Below are 11,491 nucleotides of genomic sequence, written 5' to 3' on the forward strand. Positions count from 1 at the left end.
CTTTGATGTCATTTGGAAGACCAGTACTAGCAGAGTATATTTGCTTCTTTTTAATGATTTTTAGCTCTGAAAACCTTTCATGAAACTCACTGGTTCTGCAAGTTGGACTTTGGTACTATGATGACTATAATCTCTGGTGGATTCCTTTTCTGGGTTGAACAGATACATGCGTATTTGTCTGTCCTGTATCTTCTCAAAGAAAGACGTTTCTCACTCAACACCAAATGAACACACTTCATTGCAAAATATACATTAAACACACTAATGTATACATTAACTTAATGTATAACTTCAGTCAATATACTATGCCTAATCATTTACTATGTCAACATTATTCAACCCAAGTTATATTTTAACTTACAGTTTAATTTCCACTCAGATATAAACACAAAGAAATATATATATATATATATATATATATATATATATATATATATATATCCAGGTTATAACTAAGGAGAACATTTCATGAACAGGAGCCTTATGATTTCCCAGGATGTTTGTGAAGTGGATGTCAGTTCTGTTGCTCCTGCAGATGAGTTGCTACTTCAGATCTGGGAATTGTGGGAAGGTGTTGGTATGGCCAATGGATTTCAGTCAATGGATGAATTGAAGATAATATTGGATGAACTTGCACAGAGGGGTCATGAAGTGACAGTTCTGAAACCTTCAGCTTCCATCTTTCTTGATCCCCAAAAATCCCCTGGCCTGAAGTTTGAGACTTTTCCCACATTTATTAGTAAAGATGATCTGGAAATTTTTTATGCACAATGGGTCATTGGCTGGATGAATGAAGTACCACAAGATACATGCTTTTCCATTGCTGGATGAAGTGTATAGGCAATATTATGATCTGTGGCTGAATCTGTGTAAAGAAGCTGTTTTGAACAAACAACTTCTGACAAAACTGCAAGAATTGAAGTTTGATGTCCTTCTTTCAGTTCCACATGGTCCTTGTGGTAATCTGATAGCTGAAATACTCCAAATACCCTTTGTGTACAGCATTTGCTATTTTCCTGCCTACGCAATAGAAAAGACTAGTGGGGGACTTCTTTTCCCTCCCTCTTACGTACCTATTATTTTGTCAGGATTAAGTGGTCAAATGACATTCATGGAGAGGGTGGAAAATATGATGTGCATGCTTTATTTTGATTTTGGTTCCAGCCATTTGATGAGAAGAAATGGGGTCTGTTTTATACTGAAATTTGGGGTAAGTTAACTATTTTATCTCTAGGTGGGGGCTGTTTCATTGCATTTATCTAATGTCATATCCATCTGAAATAAGATACATTTATCTTTTAAAGGTGCAATTGATAAATGATTTGTAATGTTGCATCTTCATATACAGTGGGTAGTCAGGTATCATTGGTCAAAGAGAATCATATTGTACACAATTGGCACAGGACATTCAAGGAGGTCATGTAATTATCAAGCAAAGCTTCCAGGGTTGCTATAAGCCATTGCCTATTCATTTTACTATTTTTTTCTCATTTATAAAGAAAATAAGTTTAACATGTGTAGATCAGGGAATGACAAATTTATAGTCTATTGATGATCTTACATAGATAAATTTTTCTTTATTTAAAAATTGTATATATTTCCTGAAGGATTTACACCCTACTGCATGATTTTCTGTTTAACCACAAACTCAAGAAATTTAGTTTGAAGTTTCTAATGACTCTGTGTTCCTTCAAAAGTTCCTTTCTGTATATTCATACAGTATATTAAATCTCTTAAAGCATGGCTGCTTGTGAGTTTGCTTGGCATTTGTTTAAAGTCAAGTTTCTCCATTCATAAATATAAGTCCCCATTAGTGGTGAGTATAAATGTCTATTGTTATAATTTCTGTACATTTTCTAGATGTCATGACTATATTTATATAATAAATAATTACTATTAAGTTTTTGACATAAAAGTGGAAGTATATTAAGAACTAGTAAGTTCTTACTATAAAGGAGAAGTGGAAGTGTGGGATTATGAATTCAGCCAGGCATCAAATTCAGAAATCACTTTGAAAACCAAGGAACAAGGGGCAGCTGCTTATGTTTCACAAATAGGGTAAGAATTGCTGGGTCAAGTTTCAAGTTGTATCTATGACTGTGGTGGGATTGTTTTTTCTGGAGCTTAAGTATTTGCTTATATATTTCCCTAATACATTCAAAATTTTAGGGAGGAAGGAAGTGCAGGCTTAACTATATGGAGGCTTCTCTTAATGAGTCTTTATGATGGTTCTTTACTGAGGTAGCTATGGACATAGAATTTCTTCTGTTTGCTGACAACACACATATTAACTTATTGTGTAAACCACAGATAAATTACACACAAAATTTACATTGTACTTGAATACATACTTTGTTTATAAATACATTCTTTCTACATAATTGAGCACAAATTATTCAAACACTTTTTGGGAAATCTTAGTATATTGTGAAGACAATCTTGTCATCATTTTCTCTCTTCCCTTCCCTACCCTGACCACCTCATTTCTCTCTATGTAGGAAGACCTACTACATTAGCTGAAATGATGAAAAAAAACAGAGATGTGGCTTATTAGGTCTTACTGGGATTTGGAGTTCCCTCGCCCAGTCTTACCAAATGTTGATTTTATTGGCGGACCTCACTGCAAACCTGCCAAACCCTTGTCCAAGGTATGAACGCCTTTTTGTTCACATTTGTCCAGTTGAATTTTAATGGAAATGGTTCTACACCATTCCTTCAGTTCCCTCAGTGAAAAAGATGTAGGAAGTGGGGTATTGAGTCTTTCCAATGAAAAGAATAAATTTTTACAGGGCCACGTGTTTCTGTATTTCCATAATTAGGGAACAACATGAGGGACCTTGGATATATACAGGACTAGCCAGTGAGATTAAATCAGTTAAATTCATCATGTCAGAGAGTATCACTCATCATTAAAAAAACCTGTGAAGTCGTTAGAATAGTCCAAAATAAATATCCAAAGTATGGATAGACAGCATAGACGTGGTATCTGCCACCACCCCTGTTATAAAGCTCCTTAGGAAAGACAAAGGTTTATAACTTACTAAAACCTTTGTGAAAACTGTTTGTAAAGAAAGGATTACAATGCTATGAGAAGTTGGAACCATAGAACTTCTCAGAGTCTATTAACTTTGAGACTGTGTTAGGTAACAGCTGAAGTATATGAGAGAAGCTATGCATTCCACAGAAGACAGGAAGTAGAGTTTGGATGAGAAATATACTGCCACCAAGACATGCCTGTGATTGTATATTTCCTCTATTTAGGCTTTCCTCTTAAAGTTTTCAGAAACTTCCAAAACAGTACAATTATCCAGAGACCAAATACTTCAGCACTGAGCTTGTGGGAGGCAATTAGTCTTCAAATTATAATGATTGTTAATGTTAATAATTATCTAATGCATGTGAAGACACTTTAAGTATCTTGCTGAATAGGAAAAAGTATGCCACAATATTAAGATTATATTTTCAAATATATCATAGAACCAATAGATTACAGAGTTTTAAAGTAAATGCACTCATCTATACAGTAAGATGAGGATGGAAAGTTGTTCACCAGTATTTTAGCTCAAACAAAAATACATCCCACAATACTAGGAATAGTCTCAGTAATACTCTGGATAAAACTAATATTTCTGGCTTTTACTCTATCATTTAAAGCATTCATCACTTGAGATCTCAGTTTTGGATACAAATTGGAAGATTATGTTATTGGTGTATATTTTTAAGATCTTATGCCACGCCTATAGGAGACAGTGATTCGCAACCTTCCTAAGGCTGAAACCATTAAATATAGTTGTACTTATATGTAGGCACATCTGCATGTGGGTAAACCTGCCTGGAGATGAATTGAGGAGTGTGTCTCAGTTCCTAAAACCACTGGAAATATGTGTTTTCTGATAGTCTTAAGCAATCTCAAATGATCTCACAACTCATGGGTTGAGATTCACTGCACTAAAGATTTATTGAGAAGCATGGCTCTTGACATCACAGCTGACTAGAAATTAAACACAGAGGAAAAATAAGCACTGCATGTGAAAACCTTAATAATTCTTATTATTTTCAGTGAAGACTATCACTAAATTTAATTTATAAAATAATTCTTCCTGCTAATAGAATTATATCCCTTTATTTAACAAAACCAAATACTACTCTTCAATTGAATTATTAAGATTATCCATAGCTTTTCAAAGTCAAATTGACTCAATGTTATATTAGTTGGTGCAGGAAATATCCTGGTACCTGGAGTATTTCTCAGTTCCAATAAAGGAAAACATAAAGTGTTACCATCATTGAGAAAAAAGTATGGAAAGAAGAAAAAACAATGAGTCACAATCTTTAACAATAATTAGTAACAATACAGTTATTATATTTCATAAACAAGATTTGGCCCCCTGTCAGCTATTGTGGAGTCATATTCTGTGTGAAATATTTCTGCCTTCTCCACAAATATTTGCTACTCAGTACTTTTCAAATGCTCAGATTATTGTCCTCCCTTTCTAAAGCATAATTCATAACTTGGAAGTCAAGTAATGGATCTTAACAACAGGTATCTCTATTAGTATACAGTATGTTCACTTAAATCCATGCAAAGTAATCAGAATTTGCAGTCACTGTGTACATCAGTTATTGTGAAGTAAACACTGGAATTATCCTAATTACATACAACTTTATAAATGATCATATAATACCTTTATAATTGTACTAAGAATCTCAGAAAACATTAAATGAGCTAAGCGGGAGTTCAGATGAAATAACATGTATTTATACACACAACATTAGAATTATTCTTCCTAACAGTCCTTGGTAACATTGATTTAAGAATGAGAGGAGGTATATATGGAATTAATTATAAGATGAATATAAAGGATTAAATCATAGTTTTAGAATAGTATCTTTATTATTCTTTTAAAATGTCATACAGTTTATTTTAATCATACTCACCTGTTTCCACCATCTACTCACAAAATCCACCCTCACCTTCCTATCCACATAATAGCATATACTCAGGTCTAACTTTTGCTGCCCAAATATTCATGGTATATCTGAAGTAGTCCCAGCTCAGCCAGGAATTGGTACAACTTCCAAGTCCAAAAACAACTTATCCATAGAGTTAGAAGGTTCTTACTGCTGGTTTTCAGGTATCTATGAAGGGCTCACTGGGGTTTAAAGATGACCCTTGTTTATCAGGGCTTGGGGGCACTGCTGCATGGGTAATCCTCATTGAGGCAGAGTACAGGATGTGATACTTTCTTGAGGCAGAGATGGGTGTGGTGTAGGGTAGGCTGCTGGTCTCTATCTGGGGCTAGGGGTGTGGGACATGTTACAATTCCTGGATGCCTTGATTGTTGGGGTGGTTGATAGATACACAGGCAAACTTTTTCTGAGTACCCTACCTGGGGCTATGGTCTCAGAACACCAAGCTGTCCCCTGGCAGCATGGTGAATGGGTAGCCTTGTAGGTCGGTGAAGGTGATTTAATGGTGACACAACACTGATACCCAGGACTGACTTAGTTGGACTAGATGATTATGTGAATATCAAATTTCTCCTTGCTCTATATGTATCCTTTCTGACACTACACATTGCTATGTGGAAGCCTTTCTCCAATAGAGTAGGACTCATCTTTGCTTAAGAGTACATCATCAAAACATACTTTTAAAATCACATATTTCATAGAGTAAAAGATACATATTTTAATTTTTTGAATACCTCCTATGATAAATTTTGTACCTAAAGGTTTAGTTTGTACACTTCTTGTTGCACAAATGTATGAATATATTTAATATTGCTGTGTGAAAACTACAAAATATGCAAGATGGAAAATTTGGTGTTACCTTTGATGTACCTAATAATTCCTAATAACATTTACCTTTTAATCCCAATATTTCCTTTGCATTTTCTCCATAGTACTTTCCCTGCTATTGTTATTTGATGTTGAAACAAATTCTGTCTTCAAAGAAAATAGAAGACTTTGTCCAGAGTTCTGGATAACATGGTATTGTGGTGTTTTCTCTGGGGTCAATGGTCAGCAACATGACAGAAGAAAAGGCCATGGCAATTGCATCAGCCCTTGCACAGATTCCACAAAAGGTGAGATCATATGTCCACAGGGGAGCCCACTATGTACTCAGTCTGTAAAGTTTCAGATGATCTAATTGCAGAAACTTAATATGTGACAGATAAAAAATATTACACTCTAAATTACATTAAGTAGTTTAGTTGTGAGAAACTATGGTGTTCTGGAAGTAACGCAAGCAGGAGTACAGACAAAAGTATTCTGCCAAGTCACATGCTTCTTTTTCTTGAAGATTATCTGAGGATCCTGTACATGCTAAAGATAATTCACAGAAGAGGAAAATTTTACTTAATAACTGCACTAACACAATGACATTAACATGTATTGAAAGGTTTTAATGTAGCATGAACTTCAGACACCTCATGCAAACATAATTTCTTCATCTCAGCTATTGTAATAAATATATGCAAAGTATGAATCATTGGTAATTTGTTCCACTTCATTACAATAGAGTTTTGGAGATGAAACAATATCTCAAATATAACCACTAAACACTAATTATGTCATTTATCTAACTTATTTGGGAAATCATGATTACATTCAACCTGAATGAATATGAAAATAAGCACATGCTGTCTGTTGATTTTTTTAAAAAAATAATTCCACTACTCAATTTCTCTTCTTCAGTTTCCTCACCTGTCCTATGAAAGGTATTTAGTTATATGATCTCTGAATTTTAAATATTACATTTTAAAACCCTGACTCCTGTAATAAAGCATTGTCGTACAACTAACAGGTTCTATGGAGATTTGAGGGCAAGAAACCAAAAAAATTAGGACCGAATACTCATGTGTACAAGTGGATCCCCCAGAACGACCTTCTGGGTAAGGCTGGAACACTGAATGATGAGTGAAAGGCAATCTCTCATAGACAGATAGCACAACAGGAAACAACTGAGATTTTAGTCATGGAAAATTTAAAGGAAAAATATTTAAATGTATTTTAAGTCTTAATGGGAATATAATACACATTTCTTTTTATTATAATAATATTTCTGATTGGAAATAAAGTATATGCTTTAATTGAAACTGCTCCTCAAAGAGAATTTCCTATAATTACTTGAGTTTAACTTACTTTCTCTAGTTCAGTTATCACATTTTTTTTCTGAATGAAGTAAAATTTCCCAAATACCATTAAGAAACATTCTTCATTCTGTTTTATTATTAGTTACTCTATTGTAAGTGATTAAAGATTCACAGCCTTTATCATGAAGTGATCACACACTTCCTGTGATTCACACATGTTCTCCTGATTCTCTTACACATTCTTATGCACAATTGAGTGGATCCACTGTTTTTGTAGGAAAACCAGTTCTGACATGTCCTTGGACTCTTCTCACGGTGCTTTATTTGACCTATTAAATGATTTCAGTGTGTTCAGTTAACAATCAGGTTTTTTTTTTTTCAGGTCTCATGTCACATGAAATAGATGCTATGTGATCTTCCATTGTGTTATATGTAAACTTAGGTGCTTGTTGCTCTTATATACAAAAACAATTTAAATGCAGTTACAAGACATATTTACAAAAAAGTCCTTCCACTTTCTATGTTCTGTTTTATGCTTTCTCAGGGTATTTACTGTCTTTCATCTGATGTTAGGTCATCCCAAAACCAAAGCTTTTGTAACTCATGGTGGAGCCAATGGGGTCTATGAGGCGATCCATCATGGGATCCCTATGGTCGGCATCCCTTTATTTGGGGAACAACGTGATAACATTGCTCACATGAAAGCCAAAGGAGCCGCTGTTGAGTTGGAATTCAGTACTATGTCCAGTTCAGATTTGCACAATGCACTGAAGGCAGTCATTAACAACCCTGTGTGAGTATAACCTCTTCCATATTTACTTATGTATCTACTGATTTATTTGTCCTACCTTTGAACATGATTTTGCACAAGATGGTCATGTGCTTTACCAGTGAGCTCTGTCTTTATCTCATTTTATTTAGTTACATATTCATTTATGTATTCATTAATTAGTATTTATTTCTTAGCTATTTGTTGAATAACAAAGATGCAGTTATAAGAGTAAAGACAAAAATAAATATGGCAAAGATAAATCAGTATGATTGTCACCATGGAATTACTTTTGCTGTTTTCTGGGTTTTTCACTAGGTGATTTTGACTACATATAGAGATGAAATATGTTTTTAAAATTTCAATTTTCTTCTTTTATCTTCAGAGAGCTAAGATTGATTACAGGCATGTACTACCACCCTGAACAATTTCCCTTTTGCTTCTTTCAGTGGGAAATTATTGCTAGAATTTGAAGTACAGTACAAAATTTTAAATAACTCATAAGTGTAATGTAAATAATCACAGTGCATGAGCTGGCTGTTTGGAACCTTGGGCTTACACAGGGACACTTTGCTCAGCCTGGAAGGAGGGGACTGTACCTGCCTGTACTGAATCCACCAGGTTTAAATGAATCCCCAGGGGAGTCTTGGCATTGGAGGAGATGAGAATGGAGGGGAGGGGATGGGAGGAAGGTGGGGGTGGGGGCAGGAAGGGGGAGGACAGCGGAACCCATGGCTGATGTGTAAAATTAAAACACAAATATAATAATAAAAAAAAAAAAACTGTCAAGGAAAATTTTTACAAGGAAAAATTGGGAAAACACTGATGATGAGAAGCATTAATGTAAAATGGAAATCTGAAACTTTTATCACAATTATGATTTTTAGCATTAGACCTCAGTAGAGAGATTAGTGTAAATATTCAGAGTTTGATATATGGCTCAGTGTTTAAAAAATTGCTGTTCTGGCTGAAGATGTGGCCTCAGTCCCAGAACCCATGTGGTTCTTTGTAGGCTTACATAATCCCATTAACAGAAGACTGGATTCCCTCTTCTTGTCTCCAGGCACAAAAGGCATTCACATAGTGAACATAACATTAATGCATGCAAAATTTCCAAAAACAATAATAAAATAAATATTTAAAATAAATAAATGAATTGTGGATATTTAAAGTGTAGAACACTTTATTAAAGATAATTTTATGTTTTAAATACATTATTTTAGTGAAAAATGATAAAAAAAAAATACTTTTGGCGTATAGTTCTTTGCTTTTTAAAAATTCTTCTATAATGACTTTCATTGCTAACTAACAGGACATAATTAAGCTCTCCTTGTAATAGTAATTAATGTTCCCCAAGGATATTGAGCAAATATTTTGATTCCATTACTGGCACATGGCAAACAACAGGGGCTTTTGATTTAACCCATTTGATACCAGTGGGGGAGAGATGATACTACTTTTTAAATGTGTGCATGTCCTTAGGTGTCAGGGCTGTGTTTCTCTTATTTTGGATAATAATAGTAAAAGTTTCTTCTCAAAATTATAACTTGGAAAACATTTATTTAAAACCTATCCTATCTAAAGAACATAAATTCACCATTCAAATCTTCAGTACATGCATCAATATTAATTGTATTATAACATCTGTCTTCTCATCAGAAATTTTCTGCATATTTTTACTTTTCTTCCCTGACTTAAATAACAAGGAAAAACTTTTGTTTGTAAAGAGATGATTAAAAAAATACACTCTTTTTAGAGCATTTCAAGGATTTTAGGAGATACAGGTAATTTAAACCACCACTTTCTGGAACATGGTTTGTTTTATTTTATTTGAAAAATAATGTATTATGTTATAAAACTCATTAAAATAAGCATTCTTACATGAGAAACAGTCCTCTCACTATGATATTTATAATAGCAGGGAAGGATGTTACCTCCACTGCCATTCTACTGTTATGCCATAGCACACATCAGAATTAAGGTTGGATTAGCCATGTCTTCATCTGCAAAAGGAAAAAATTCTACTGGACAAAAATTTAACAATGGGATCAAATTCTTAACGAGGTTTATGAAGGGCAGGAATGAACAATCAGGGTTGTTAAGTAAAACAAGCTACCCACAATGATAGTTATAATTAAGTGCTGATAAATGATCAATACAAAGTCCAAAACAATTCCAATTCTCTTTCTTCTCTGCCTACATAGGCACCACAAATAAGTTGACAGAGGTTTGTCTCCTCTCTCTAAACTGTGATATTGGCATGAACTTTGCACACCTGTGAAACTAATAATTACTTACCAGATAACTCAAGTTTCATACACCGAAAAGATAGCTCAGTTCTGTTTATTTTTCTGTTTGTACTTAGGACTTTAGTGGTCCATTCTGTTGTTTACAAATACTTGTTCTTTTCTTTTTCATCTGTGGTCAATGTTTTATGCACATGTTTTGGTCTGAATAATAAGTGTTCTGTAGCTGGAGTTTTCCTGGCTGGCCCACAGTCAGGACAAATCTTTCTTACCCACCAGTCCTGAAGCTGCTCAGACACAATCAAACAAACAGAGACTTACATTACTTATAAACTAGTTCTTCTATCTTAAATTAACTCATTTTTATTAATCTATAAGTTGCCACATAGCTTGTAGCTTACTGGTATCTTAGCATCTGCTTCTCATCATGGTGGCTGGCAGTGTCTCTCTGCCTGAGCCTTCCACTTCCCAGAATTCTCCTCTCTGCTTGTCCTGCCTATACTTCCTGCCTGGCTACTGGCCAGTCAATGTTTTATTTATTAACCAATCAGAGCAACACATTTAACATACAGAACATCCCACAGCAGCGTTCTTTAATACTGAGTGAAAAAAATTATTTTCCTTCTACATTTAATGTAATCATCTTTACTACCTGTGGAAAAACAAACATGTTTGTTTTTAATTTGTTTTCTAAGTTAATTTTCATTATATTTTCCTTTAGCTATAAAGAGAAAGCTATGTTGTTGTCAGCCATTCACCACGACCAGCCTATGAAGCCCCTGGACAGAGCTGTCTTCTGGATTGAGTTTGTCATGCACCACAAAGGGGCCAAGCACCTGAGGCCACTTGCCTTTAACCTTACCTGGTACCAGTACCACTCTCTGGATGTGGTTGGATTCCTACTCACCTGTGTGGCAGCCATAGCTTTCCTTGTTGTAAAATGTTGCTTGGTTGTTTACCGATTCTTTGTAAAGACAGAAAAGAAAAAAAGAGAATTGAACTCTTTAATAACATGGATAATATCTACAGCCATGATGGGGAAGACTTCCATTCAATTCTAACACTGTTTCAGGTGCAGCAAGATTATCCTTTTTGATTTAGAAGATACTGGGCTACTTAGTTTATCTATATATTTTACAGCTTAAAACTTAAAAGATCAACAATTCCAAATCTGTATTTTCTCACATAATTATATTTCACACTAATTTATTGATGTAATAATCCTCAGAATAATGACAATCTCAGAAACATCAACCTGTTTACTGGAGAAAAATAGAGGGCCTGACATTTAACTGTGAATTTGCAGATATATCTTTTTTTTTTTTTTAAGTAAAATGGAAGGAAATGAACATTCAGTGTCTGTCAAAGAAAACAAGAAC

General features: G+C 34.3%; 1 pseudogene; it reads left to right on the forward strand.

Moving 5' to 3' along the window:
* The first annotated feature begins 496 nt into the window (after window positions 1-496).
* LOC118591944 lies at window positions 497-11,173 on the forward strand (annotated as a pseudogene).
* Window positions 11,174-11,491: the final 318 nt, after the last annotated feature.

The sequence above is a fragment of the Onychomys torridus genome, chromosome 10, assembly GCF_903995425.1.
Source record: "Onychomys torridus chromosome 10, mOncTor1.1, whole genome shotgun sequence".
Taxonomy (NCBI): Eukaryota; Metazoa; Chordata; class Mammalia; order Rodentia; family Cricetidae; genus Onychomys; species Onychomys torridus.